Below are 15,228 nucleotides of genomic sequence, written 5' to 3' on the forward strand. Positions count from 1 at the left end.
TGTCAAACACGTGTGTCGCACAACACTGCAGCACTGTCCTGCGAGGGCTTCAGAATAGTACTATATAAATACTAAATGTATTCCAAGTACTCAACCAATTAAGGTTGTTTTTATTAATCATTAAGTAGAGGAAAAAAACTTCTCATTGGAGAGAGAAAATAAAAGTTCTTCTCTCTAAACTAAATTGTTACATAGTAATGATTTAAAACAATACTATTAAAAACAATAACTTAACTTCATGAAACATACTAAAAACATCAGTACTATGTACATAAAGTACTGCTAAAATATTAACGTTCTATACATGATTGTAATTTTCACCCCCGTAGTGGGGATCAGACATGGCTGGTAATAGCCTGCCACACCTTGCCAAGGTATACCCGAGTTCAGCAACGGCCTTGGTGATGTCTTTGGCCCATTCATATCCGTTTCAGCCCCCCACCAAGTGGTTGAAAGCCATTCAGACCGAGGGGTTTATCAGGGGTGTGAATGGCTTTTTTCCCCGCAAGATATTTGCGCTGCATGCACAGCCAATCTCCCAAGGATGTTGGGAGGGTAGCTGCCGCCATATAGAAAAGGGATCAAGATCCTTTTCTATGTCTATGGCGGTAGTTGGGAGACTTGAAGAGGGCTGGACCTGGAGAGTAGATCTCTATACCCGCAAGTAAGTAGGGATGGGGAGAGGGTGGCAGATATGATCGGGGGACATGGGTGGAGGGTGGGGTAGGGAGTCAACAGGGAGAGGATGAAAATGTATTCTTCCCCATTGTTCCAGCCACCTGATTGGCTGAATGCCTTTCCCTGTGTGTGGATATCCATAATAAAGTACAGCAGCTAAACTAAGCATTCAGGTAACTACGAACCTGATTTTGCATTAGCAAATTCTAAAAACAATTGCAGCAATTTCAAATGTTCAAATCAACTGCAAAGCTACTTCTATACATTGTACACATTAAGCGTATCACATAAAAATAAATAACTATGTACACAAAGCCTCTGTTGAATTTTTGTAAAATCTTTTTTTTCCTTTTAAAACATCAAATCTACAGAGCAGTTATGCAACTTTAACCAGGAAATCAAGACATATAACCTATGTCATCAGTTTTACAAAACAAATACACAGACATGAAAATGTCATACAATTATTTTGAGTGTACATCTTTTTAATGTCTAGTCGTACCATTATTTGAAATAATAGGAAGAGAAGAAAAGGTTCTCTGAATGTGAATACATAATTACTACAAGTATCTTAGAAATGTCATTTCAGAACTTCTTGTCAAATCTGTGGGTGTCCTTGTTTTGGTCCACCTATACCATTAAGAGGTTAATAATGAATTTTCATAATCTGCACATAACCTTTGACATTTATTTAAAATGCATATTTTTATTTAATACCTCTATTTGCACAGAAAACTGTGTACAATCCCTTTTGTTTTATTAAACCAAATTTCACTTTCAAATATTCTAATAATCTCTAAATTGTTATTACAATACTTCCTTAATATTCTGTGCACATCCTTTTTTTTGGCCATCTACACATATGAGCAGTTAATGACAATTGTGTTTAATGTACATTCTACAAATAAATTGAGATTTCTTTAAAATAAAAATGTTCTATCATATTTTATTTTGTTTAAAAGTCCAAAGTCTAATGACATAACACATTCCCTGACCTTTGTAGAAACTACCACACTTGAAATAGAAGAACATTAGAGAATCCATCAGCTAGTACTTAAAGTAGAGAGTTTTCCTATTTAAATTAATTTCAATACTTCTTTTGAAGTTTGTGTGCATCCTTATTTTGCCCACCTAAACACTTAAGAAGTAAAAGACAATATTCCTAAATCTTCTGATAAAATTTGAATTATTGGTCAGATCTAATGTATTGTTAATACGCTGTACTTTTATTTTTTTTTGCATCTATCTCCTGTTTACTTGTTTCAGATGTAAACAGTTATCAATATCTACACTCCCTAGCACTCACAATAATCACATAGAACCACTTATATAACTGAGTATTTATAGGGAACACTTGAACATATTATAATATACAGTGCTTTTCACAATAAAACAGAAGCAGAAGAGTGCAGAATGCTTTTTTGCGATTAAGTTAATCTTGGCAATCTAATATATACATTTATTTGATAATGATTTTATATTGCAGCCTAGTAAATGTCTCTCCTTTAGATTACATAAAACACTAATTATCCTATTCTCCCCTTTGAAGCATTCATTTTGTATGTTTATATTCACAAAGAATATACAACATATTCTAAAACTTTGGTTCTAGCAACATTAAGCATGATTTAAACACTTTGTCAATCTAGTGTGGTGTGTGACTACAGAGGCATTGCAGACAGGCCAATCTACTTATGTATGCACCCATGTTGTGAAATGTCTACAGTGAATGGGTGCTACCGTATGAAAAATAATTGTGCATGTGTTGAAGAGTTTGTTGCAAATAGTAACCTGATAATTTACAAAATTCATAACAGACGTGCTAAGTTTCCTACCATCTACACTATGGGCATCATTACACGGTAGGAGGTAACCATGCCGCTATTAGCGGCATGGCTACTCCCTTACCGCATACTGGGTCCGGGTAGGCGGTATGGGGACTTACCGGGTAATTCCGACCCTGGAGGACCCGGTGAGTCCCCATGCCAAATGCCATTCCCCATTCCCATTCAAGCCCCCATAGGGCTCAATGGGAATGGGGAAGGAGCTAATAATGGTACCGCAATTTGCGGTACCGTTATTAGCTCTGAAGTCCCTCAGCGGGTTCTATCCTTAATGCCTGGTCAGACCAGGCGTTAAGGACGGGACCCGCTAAGGGACATCGTGGAGGGCGCTAAGGGATTACTGGCACCGGTGACCTTACCAGTGCCGGTAATCCCTTAGCGCCTACCGTGTAATGAGGTCCTATATCTCTGAATCAGATTTTGCAGTTTTAACTGTAAATTACAACCACAGTCACTGCATTGCATATCATGAAAATCTTTTGTTACGAGATCAGTACAAATCACACTTTTCTGATCAGGAAATGAAACATATAAAAACCATTCTGTAACATCTAGATGAATTTACATTTTGTAACATTGTGGACACTCATGCTGCTACTCATCAGAAAATTCTTATATATCTATCTACACTAACAGTTTCCTGCACTAGCACCTCAAAAATAGTCATTACAAATTCTTGACTATCTTCCTGTGTATTTTGAGAACAAGTTTCACTTCCACTTGCAACCGCTACTGTACTTTCGGATTGGCATTGCCAAATGTGTGTTGTGTGTTCTTTCATCTACAGATACTTTAAGAATTGAAAGTTCCACACATAGCTGTTTGTCTACTGTTGAAGCTATTTCTTGCATGAGTGGTGTCATTTGAACCAACATGCACAAAGCTGCATTTAACTGGTTCCTTATTTTTTCTTTCTAAGTGCTTAGCAGGAAGAGGTAAAAGGTTGGTCAAGGTGAGGAGCATACAGTAAACGTGATCTATTATATTCTTCAATGCAGGAAATGTCAGCTGTCACTTTTTGATTCATCAACATTTATTAAAATAAGCCTTCAATATTTTTTACACATGACGGGGTAACATATGACATTCCTTCATTCAACACTGTATGACCAATGCCAATTAGTGCTTTGTCTTGTGATTTATGAATAGTAATTGCATATGCAGAGCACAATGTAAAGTGTGCTCTTTTCACAAAGGATACATGAAGCATGAAGAGGTCAGAGAAATCAAATGAGGTTCCTCTACATGATCAAACTTTACACAAATATGTTCAATATTTGTACTGTGAGGACAAGTGTGAAATGCAACCACTCTTCCTATTGCACCAATTACTAGACCAAATTCTACATTCAAAATCCTATTTAACATTACTCATGCGTTGATGCACTGTTTCAAAACGGATTCTAGAGCTGCTGTTTTAGAAATTGAACTGTCTAATTGAATTAATCAAGCTTGTTCTCTTTATCTAACTCTATTGGCATAAGGTGAGCCTCTAAAATATTGCACAAGTTCATCCCTACAATGGCCCTCATTACGACCCTGGCGGTAAGTGAAAAACGATGCCGCTAAAGGATTACCGGCATCGCTTACCGCTAGGTCTGATTATGACCTGAGAAAGTGCAATAAGCGGCACCGTAGTTAACGGTGCCGCTAACAGCACCAAGCGCGCGGGCACGCGTCCTCCCATGCCGTAAATACCAGCATGGCGCAAAGTGGGGAATATCACGAGTCAAGCGGACATCCTCTTAACGCCCTTGCGAAGGGCGTAAAGTACCTTAGCGCCATGGTGCTAATACCGCCATCGCGAACCAACCATAAATGGCCATGTGCAGTGTTCCCAGCTGCCACAGGTGCACACAATCAGCACAGGTGGAGGCAATACAGACTGGCCAAGTACAAAAGGAGCACACCCCACCCCTTCCCACACCCAGTCACACTCCACAATGATTCCAATACGACTAGCAATGTTGGGGCTGGAGGACCTGATTGCAATGGAAGTGCTACAGCAACAACAACAACAACAACTACAACAACAGGCAGCACAGAGGAGACGCAGGAGGAGAAGGAAGGCAAGGCAGGGCCAGCAAGCCCCACCAGCACAGCCAGTGCCACCACGCAGGCAGCCCCCAATCCCATGCATCAGAGCCAGTCCATTCAACCTCACCGCTGAGCAGATCCACACACTGTACCGTTTGGACCGGGACACCATCACCACCGTCGTGGACATGATACACAACGACATTGTCAGCATGATTGAAACACCCACTGCCACCCCCCCCTACTGAAGGTAGTGTCCGTGCTCCACTTCCTGGCCACAGGCACCTACCAGCACACAGTGGGGCACTTGCATGACATTTCACAACCATTATTCTCACGTACGCTGAACCAAGTGCTCAATGCCCTCCTCAAGCACACAGACAACCACATTTCCTTACCACGGTCTGCCCAGGAAATCGCAAACACCAAAGTGGGTTTCCATGCACTGGCCGGCATACCTGGTTGCATTGGTGCCATCGACTGCACCCATGTGGAATTGGTGGTCCCACATGCCATGGAGGTAGCCTACCGCAACCGTAAGCTATACCACTCAATCAACGTACAAATGGTATGTGACTCGAACAGGATCATCACACATTGTTGTGCCCGATTCCCCGGATCAACCCATGATTCAATGGTCCTGCGTAACTCCACAATACCACGCTACATGGAGCGACATGCAGGGCCAAGATTCTGGCTACTCGGTGAGTCTCATGTCATGGCCATGGAAATGTGAAGTGGGTAGGTGATTGACGTACCAATGCATACTTTACCTGGCTGACATGGGGGGGGGAGATGCATACTTTACCTGGCTGTCATGGTGGGGGGGAGAGATGCATACTTTACCTGGCTGACATGGGGGGGTAGAGATGCATACTTTACCTGGCTGACATGGGGGGGGAGAGATGCATACTTTACCTGGCTGACATGGGGGGGGGAGATGCATACTTTACCTGGCTGTCATGGTGGGGGGGAGAGATGCATACTTTACCTGGCTGACATGGGGGGGTAGAGATGCATACTTTACCTGGCTGACATGGGGGGGGGAGAGATGCATACTTTACCTGGCTGACATGGGGGGGGATGCATACTTTACCTGGCTGCGAGTACCAGAGGTAATGGAGCCAGCTCATACCCTAAAGCAGTCCAGACTTTAGCTGACACCTGACCACATAATGCCAGATGTAAGCAGCCCTACCATGTGAATGAAAATGTGTCCCAACCATGACACAACCATCTGCATGTGCACTGTACCTAATCAGACCGCATCCACCTCAACGAAATGCACCTCCATGCAATGACTTCAGCCAATACACGGCACAAAACACCATCAACTGAAATGCCAGTCCCCCATAACTGCGCACAAAAGAGTCACATGATAAACATCAATACACCACTACACTGTCACAGAGGCCCAAATAAATTGCATAACAACATTTGTAGTGCTCAGTGAGGTCATCATGAGGCTGACAGCTATGGTGCCATGATGAGAGCATTGATATCACTGGACATCTGCCAGATCACCAAAACAACTGCTATGGACTAACACAGTGGATGGGCACTCACAAGGTACTGTACCCCCCTGCATGCACTGGTTGATGGCATGCAAAACAGTCCATAAGAGGAATACACATATAGCGGCCACATCGTGTGACTCCATTCGTGCATGGAAATGGGGTTCAAAGTAAGAGATGAATGCATGCCATGGTGTCACGTCATGATTTGAAATCTGATGTCATGACTGACACATACATTGTTGCCCACATACAGGTGATGCAGGCTATCCCTTGAAGCGGTGGCTCCTTACAACAGTCCGGAACCCACAGAACCGGCACAAGGAGGACTTTAATCGTGCACATACACAGACCCGTGTGGTGATTGAGCAGACATTTGGCCTCTTGAAGGCATGGTTTTGCCGCCTCAGCAGGTCTGGTGGGGCACACCTGTACCACCATGAGAAGGTGGCAAGGATCGTCATGGCATGTGTAATGCTACACAATATGTGCATCAGACGGAATGTTCCCCTGCCCCCTGACGCTGAACTGCAACCACCTGACGATGAGGATGAGGAGAGTGGGGATGGGGCAGCACCTCAGGGAGGAAGCGATGCACAGGAGGGACGTGCAATGCGTCAGACTCTAGCACACATGGACGGTATCTGTCACATGGAGATGGCACTTGCGGCACTGTGTGTGTCTGGGACATGCACACTGTGGACTGTTCACCAATAAAGCACACGTACACAATGAGCAATGTCCACACATGTGATTTGTGCATAACCAAAAAGTGTATTGATATTGTGATTTGAATGAACACACCCAATCCCCCCTCCCCCCTCAACTCCCCAACATACCCCATCCCCCCTCCCCCCTCAACTCCCCAACACACCCCATCCCCTCTCCCCCTCAACTCCCCAACACACCCCATCCCCCCTCCCCCCTCAACTCCCCAACACACCCCATCCCCCCTCCCCCCTCAGCTCCCCACAAAAGTGTGTGGATGCCTGTGGTCAAGTGCATCATGTGGGATTGTTCCACTGGGCACCCTCTATTGGCACCCCCCTCTCCCGGCACCCGGGGCACCCCTGCCTGTACTCTGCAGGTTCCTGGCCGATCTGCAGACGGGGCTGGATGGGGCAGAACTGGCAGCCGAGGAGGTACTTGACTGCTCACAAGGACGCATGTCCCTCATAGTTTGAACAAGCTCCGAGAGCATGTGCCGCACCACGGCTAATTCTACACAGATATCCTTGGAGGAGGATTCTATGGCTGCCTTCACAGATTCTGCACATTGTTGCATTTCCGCCCTTGCACTTGCACATTCGGCCACATGCTGAATTAAGAGTGAGGACATTTGTTGTTGGCGCGTGATGATTTGTTCCATCGACTCCTGTTTTTTTTGGTATAAGGATAATGTCAGTGGCGTGTCCATTGTGCTGCTCCCCTCCTGCACATCTTCCACTGGGCATGGAGTGGCTGGCCAAGAGTCATCAGGGGATTGCCCCTGTATGCCATAACCATGCTGGCTGCATGGGGACAGGTAGGGGGAATGAAGGTGGCCAGTGGGGGGACCCACAACAACATCAGCATCCCCTACATCATTGTCCGAGCTAGCTGCGGTGGCAGCAGTCGCGCCAATCGTGCTGCTTCCTGCAGACCCATTGCCTTCAGTGGGCACCACTTGGTGGATGTTTGTTGCTGGGGGTACCGTGGTGCTTGACTTGGTGCACATCTGTGCCCTAGCCTGTGTTGTGCTTGTAGATTTCGGCTGCTGTGGGGGTTTTCTTTTTGCAGCAGAGGTGGAGGGTTGGTGTGTTGGGACATCGGGCCTGGCCTTCTTGGCAGGTGTGGTGGCAGTGTCTTCGTCAGCACTGTCCGAATGAGAGCCTGTGGTGGACCAAAGAAGGGAAAGGGTTAGTGATGGGTCTGCGGACATTGAGCAGGCATTGTAATGACTGCATTCATTTTGATTACTAGATGGTGCACATTGGAGGCCGTGACATACAGGTTGTCTCCCTTTAAGGTGGTAGAAGCATGGAGGCATGTGGGTGCCTACAGTAAGGGTGTGCATACTGCATGTGTACAAGGTGGAGGTCAGAACTGCCTGTAGGCAGTCTTCTGCTAATGTGTCACGTTAACCCTGTCAGGCATCATTGCACTTCTCAAAAATCTGGACTTCAGTGAGTTTGGCATGGCTGGATTTAAGGCACCTACCTGCGTCACCTGATGTAGGGGCTCCTCTCTCCATTTCTCCGACCCCCTCTATGCTCTCTGTGGCAATGGTTGCGGCACATATCTCCTCCCACGGCTGCATTTTGATTGGGGACTCTGCTCCTCCACCAGTTGCCATGCCCAGGTTTCTGTTTGCAGACAGTATACTCCTTACGCGGAGCCGTAGATCGTCCCACCTTTTCCTGCACTGTCTTGCATTGCGGGGTGTTGTGCCAACTGCACTGACCCTCTGTGCTACTATGGCCCATGTGGCCTTCTTTCGTGCTATCGCCGGTCTGGTCATCTCTGTCGAGAATACTACGTCGGCATGTTCTTGTAGTGTTTCAGCCAACATGTTAAGCTCCTCCCGATAGAAGTGCTCCTGCCACAGCCAATCACCACTTTTTTTCACAACTTTAGGCATTGTGAGGATTGATGGATGTAGGTGAAGGTTTGTAGAGGTTGTGGGGGTCAGGTGTCCACTGGTTGAGGAGGATGGCAATGGATTGTGTTTTTCAAGATGGCTGTCGTGCTCTTCCCTGTTCCTGTGCGGTGACGCAACTTCCGGATCCGCTTATTTGCGGTCACCGCTAATGGCGGTTCCCGCTATTTGCGGTCACCGTTATTAGCGGTGATCGCTGATATCGATGGCTAGGGTGGCGGACGTGCTATTTGCATGGCATACAATGCCGGTAAGTGGCGTTTTTTGGACGTTACCGCCATGGCGGTGATTACATTACCGGCATGGCGCAATGCTCGTGCTCGAGAAGTCGTAATGTGTCGCTTTTAGCGGTATGTGACCGTCACAGACACGTTAATTGCGCCATACAGGTAATGTCCGTTACTTACCACCAGTAAGGGCCAATGTCTTGTTTCTCAGAGAGCAGCATTGTAGAGTTCAACTTGTCACACACTCCAAGTGTACACATCAAAGCAACACAAGACATATTCTTTTCTAGAAGAGTCAACATGACATCAGGCACAGTGACACCTTCAAGAAACATTCTAGAAATCAGTCTCCTTTTTAAGACTGTTTTCAAATTCTCCTCAATAATACCTATTCAAATGTTATTAAACATTTCTGCATACTCTAAGTCTGCAGACTGCTTGATATTAATGTAAGTTCCTGGAATTCAAAACAATTCCAAAAGGTTGAAATTACAAATGCTACCTATAGCTTTTTGACTATCCTTAGATTGCAGCATCTTAAAAACTAGTTGACCTTTCACAGAAGTTAATTGTAACAAATCTCCCAAAACGAGGACATGTTTACTTCCAATCAAAACATCATAGCCACTGTTCAAAATCTCTTGAATTTGCAACTGAATGAAAGCTAGCATCAGTAAGACACCATGCTTACGTTATATACAATCAAAGTATTTCATTTTCTTAGAACTTTTCCTACTTCTTGTGCTGCACTTGATATACGTTTTTGATACTCAAGTTTAATGTCATGCTCCACTTGTAGCATCAACAATCAATGTAAAGTAAAACATCTCATGTTAAATGCTGCTAAACCTTTTGGAGCAGTTACAATACATGACAGAGAGCAGTCAGTTAGTTTCATGTTATATCATTGCTCTAAATGCATGAATTAAAAAAGATGTCCCTGTTTCCACTTATCAACTAACATACATCAATAGAGGTTTGTATTGGACACAAGAACATTCATGCTTGTCATGTTGTAAAACATGGAGGAACCTATCTTTGATTTTACAATTAACCTCCTTCTGCCCTACATTAAGTTTACTTACTAATTTATCATAATTTTCATCTGCAACTTTAGTTATTAGCATTTCACTTTCTACTTCTTCAATGGCCCGCCACATTTTGTCTTCCTACTGCAGAATCTTGACTGCCCCCAGGAGTTTCTTTTGCCAATTCAGCTGCCAAATGTTTGCCTTGACATAGTTCTGTTTCCCGTAACTCTAAATACTTTTCAAATGTTGCATATCTAATAAAGTCTTTTTTTACAAAAAATGATTGTTCAAAAGTTACAAAACTTGCCTGCAAATCACTCCCTGCACGCCATGCGAAGAATGACTGCAAAAGGCAAAAATCAAATAATTATCTGCAGTTTGGCAAGACAGATTCATATGGTTGATGAGACTTGACTTTTGATGTCTCACTAGACAACCAGAACATCCATGTACTTTAAACCATCCTCTGTCTCTATACTATCAGGTACTCTTTCAGCTAACTGCTGAATTTTACTCAAAGTCTTCAGTACCTGATTTCTTGTAGTAGCTGGGGCAAGACTTAACCATAGTACCTTGCTGCTACATCCATACAGAGGCAAACTAGTTAGCCAATCTGCAGTTTTGTAGCTTCCAGACTCTCTATGAGATAGCATTTTGAGACCAAAGCTTAGACGTTTCGGACTAAGAGTTGTGCCCACTGATAGGTCTGCCCATACTTCAGCTGCATTGCTCTTTTCAACTTTTGTCATGTATGCTGTAACATAATGAGCAACAGCTGATGTATCATCAGCAATATACTGTACATCACTAGTTGCATTCCAAAGCTGATCAATTACAGGATTGTAATCATTAATGAATTGGCATTCTTCATCTTTTTTAAATGATACGTATAGCTCTGTGACTTACCAGTAACATGTTGTCGAACAGATGACATTACACTATTTGGTCAACCAACTGGTGTCCCAGGCCTTGGAAAGCTATATCTGCACTGAGAGTAGTTCTTGCCTTTACTTTTATATTTTCTCTGACAGTACTTCCCATATGAGTGCCTTTGAAACCTTTCCACCTTGTTCTGTAGATCAGTATTCACATGCTGAGCAGGGATGAACAAGTAACATGTTTTTCTATAAACTCCAACACACAGCTATCACTTCCTTTAACAAACCGATGAGCATCTTTAATCCACAACAGCATATGAATATGTGGCGCACCACATGCCTGGTACTCTTTCCTTCAAAAGAAATGTTCCATAGTACCTAGTGGACCATTTCCTGTTTTACTTATAAAGTGTAACATGGATACAAATCGAAGATGAAAGAACCACAATACACTTACAGGGTCCATGGAACACAATTCTCCTAATGTCATGTTTTCTATTTCTTCTTTCTGTGGATTACTTTCACGAATCCACTCTGCAAGATCATCCCAACATACTGAAGACACACAACTGCAGAACACACTCCCACAGACTGAAACGACAACAGAACCAACGCTGAAAGAAGAAAATAATCCCTTTACCTAACTCCTTACCTCGCAATAACCATTCACCAGAAAGAGCCAACCCAACCTACGAATCAACAAAAGCAGACAACCAAACACAACCACACAGAAGAAGAACGGACAATGCTAGAAATAACAAGAACATAATTGATGCACTAACACCGTACATTACCAAAACAAGAGGAACTTTCACATGACAGCCACAACATTTTGAAGGGGAACCTGATGAAAACAAAAACCCAAGACTGAACCTAAAATAACTTTTCAACGACACAGGCACAACTGTACCAACACCTCAACAAGAGCTCAACCCAGAAGCAAATCAAAACACCACTCAGAAAAAAATGCAGACAATAAAACACAAACCAGACCACACATTTATAATCCATTGCAACCTAATAAATGCAAGAACCATGTCAAAACACTCAACAGAGATCTTTGACCTTCTCTGCAACTACAGCATTGACATCCTATTCATCACAGAAACATGGCTGGGTGACAACTACAAAATCACACTCCAAAACTGCCTCCCGACCAAATTCAAATGCCTTCAGATAAACAGGATACATAAAAAAGGTGGAGGCCTCACAATAGCATTCGAAGGACACCTAAAAATAAAAACAGACAAACCACTCAACATCATCAACTGCGAAACCATGGTCATACACCTATCAGCGAATCCAAAAACTAATATCACATTCATTCTGGTTTACAGACCACTGACATACGATGCAACCTTCGTCGACAATGTCATAGAAACCATCACGAACATAGCCATCAAGCATGAACATCTAATAATACTGGGGGACTTCAACATTTGGTTCGAAGAAAAACACGCCAACTCCCAAAAAATCACTAATCGGGCAGCTAACAACCATGAAACTACAACAGTTGGTCAAAGGGGCAACACACTCGGCAGGACACACCCTTGATGCAATCTTCGCACATGGATTGCTGATACAATTGAAAACATCACCCCGGAAAAACCATTTGCCCTCAAAAATGGTTCACTGCGCTACTAAGCAGCATGACAAAGGACAGCAAGAAGTTGGAATTGGAATGCAGGAATGAATACAACCAAGACAAGAAAATAGGCTTCCAGAAAGAAATCCGCGCATAGAAGAGGGAAATACAAAAGGCAAAGAGAAGGCATTATGATGACAAAATCACCAATGCCACTAACACACAAAAATAAATGTTCAACATTATTAAAGAAATGAGAAACCCACCTGGTTGTGACAACACTCTAATCCCCTCAGAGAAACTTTGCAACGACCTGGCAGACCATTTCAAGAACAAAATCAGCGACATCCGACAAATCATACAAAACAGATCAACCAACCATAACACTCAACCAACCGGACCTAACAAAGAGCCACAGGACAAACTCCCAAAATTTCCTGAAATATCAGCAGCGACATTTGTCAAGCTGGAAACACACAGGAAAAAAGCAAGATCACCCATGGATCCCTGCCCCCTGACATCTACAAATCAATCCTTGCACAAGGAATGCCATCAGAATACTACAGAAACCTCCTAAATCTCTCTCTCACAACAGGAACTGTACAATGATCCTTCAAATCAGCATATATGAAACTGCTTTTAAAAACACAAGTGGTGATGTGGAAGACCTCTCCAACTACAGACCAATCTTAAAAACTCCATAACCAGCAAAACTCCTAGAAACGTACGTAGACAAGTTAACCCAAGAACATGTAGAACATCACCACCTGCTAGACCAAGCACAAGTCGGTTTCAGACCCGCAAGAGGAACAGAATCGGCACTACTTTCCACCTGGGATGACCTAAAAACAAATGCAGACTCCAACACAACCTCGGCTCTGATTCTGCTCGAACTCTCCGCAAACTTCGACACATTTATCCATGACACCCTAACCAAAAGATTGGAAGATATAGGTAAAATGGAGATGGCACTACTCTGGATTAAATCATTCCTAGCAGACAGAACAGAAACATTATGGATAAAACCCTTCAAATCTACTCCACAAGTTAACGACTGTGGAGTACCACAGGTATCCTCACTATTACCACTATACTTCAACATCTAGCACACTCCAGTAATCTCAATCTTCAAAAAATACAGAATTACATGCTACAACTACGCAGATGACACTCACATCATCTACAAAATAGAAGACACTCAAGCAGATTGCTCAACCCTAATTGAGTGTCTAAAAGAAGTCTTTAACTGGATGAATGCCAACAACTTGAAAATCAAACCAGGAAAGACAGAAATCATGATTATATCCAAAAACCAAGAGAACAACACCTACATTACTTGGCTGACGAAATTGGGAACCGCGCCAACACCATCTAAATTGGCAAAAAATCTGGGAGTCCTTATGGACAACACCATAACCTTAGAAACACAAATAAATGCACTAATCAACAAGAAATGCTTCTTCCTCCTTCACACAACAAGAAGTATCTTGCCTTTCCTCTGCTTCACCCACAAAACACTCACAATCATCACCCTCATGTCAAGAATCTACTTGGCTAACAGGCTCTACCTCGGTATGCCAAAATACCTCCTGAAGAAATTACAACACATCCAAAATACAGCAGCCAGACTCCTCTTCAAACTATCCAGAAGAGACCACATCACTCCAGCTCTAAAAATACTACATTGGCTCCCAGTCAAACACTGCATCACCTTCAAAACAATGTGCATAACACACAAAGCAATCAGCAGACAGGGAGCTGAATTCCTACAAAAGAAAATAACAATCTACAAACCAATGAGTCTCCTCAGATCAAGCAATGAAATCCGCCTGGAACCAAAACCATACCTCAAGAAAAAACTCAGGGTCTCTTCCTTCTCTCACCTAGCCACAAAACCTGGAACAACTTCCCAAAAGAAATAAGAAACAGCAAAGACCACCTACAATTCAGAAAACTACAAAAAACCTGGCTCTTCAACACCGCAGATTCAAATTGAAACAACTAAACAAACAAATAAGAAACACAATGAACAAGATGACAGAATCTAGGATGACAATGACAACACCCGGAAATGACTAAGGGAAACTCCCATAATAACAAGAGAGACGACGCTAGGTCGAATAGGAGACAAGCGACACCCCTCATGAGGACATAAATTAGCATCCCTGCCCAACTCCATCCAACAACCTCAGCCACTCCATGAATGCTACCAGCTACCATACATGGATAGAGACGGTGAATTTTAGCAGTTGCCACACTTGAACAGAGTTGTGGACATGGGCATGCGCCGGGCCCAGACAGATTTGCGAATGATGGCAGGTGCCACGCCTGGATGTAGATGCAAGTGTTGGCATGTGCCATGCTCCAAAGGGAAGCCTGCATGAGCAGCTGGTTAGGACTGTGAAATCAGACCACTGGCACATCTGGATGCAGTAGCGCTGGTTGGCCGATGCCGCCTATGGACTGGATTGGGAAAGCCATCAGGGCCAGTTTTGGATGTAATAACAAAAAACCGTTGCTTGCCCCACATACAGACAGGTTTGATGGAGGTGGGCGGTGGACGAACTTGGACACGGATATGAATGTGGGTGGGCGTCATGTGTGGAAGGGATTGTGGATGTTGGCCGGTGCCGGATCTGGTGGGAGGTGCAGAGATGTTCGCGTGCCGTACCTGGAGGGAATGTGGAAGTTTAGCACTTTGCTTCCAAACAGCAATGCCAATTAACCAATCCACTAACAATTTCACCCCTCTGCATACACCTCTCAAACTCTAACCACACACAACCACAACCAAAA

This window comes from Ambystoma mexicanum, chromosome 5p, assembly GCF_040938575.1.
Source record: "Ambystoma mexicanum isolate Mex_15411 chromosome 5p, UKY_AmexF1_1, whole genome shotgun sequence".
NCBI lineage: Eukaryota > Metazoa > Chordata > Amphibia > Caudata > Ambystomatidae > Ambystoma > Ambystoma mexicanum.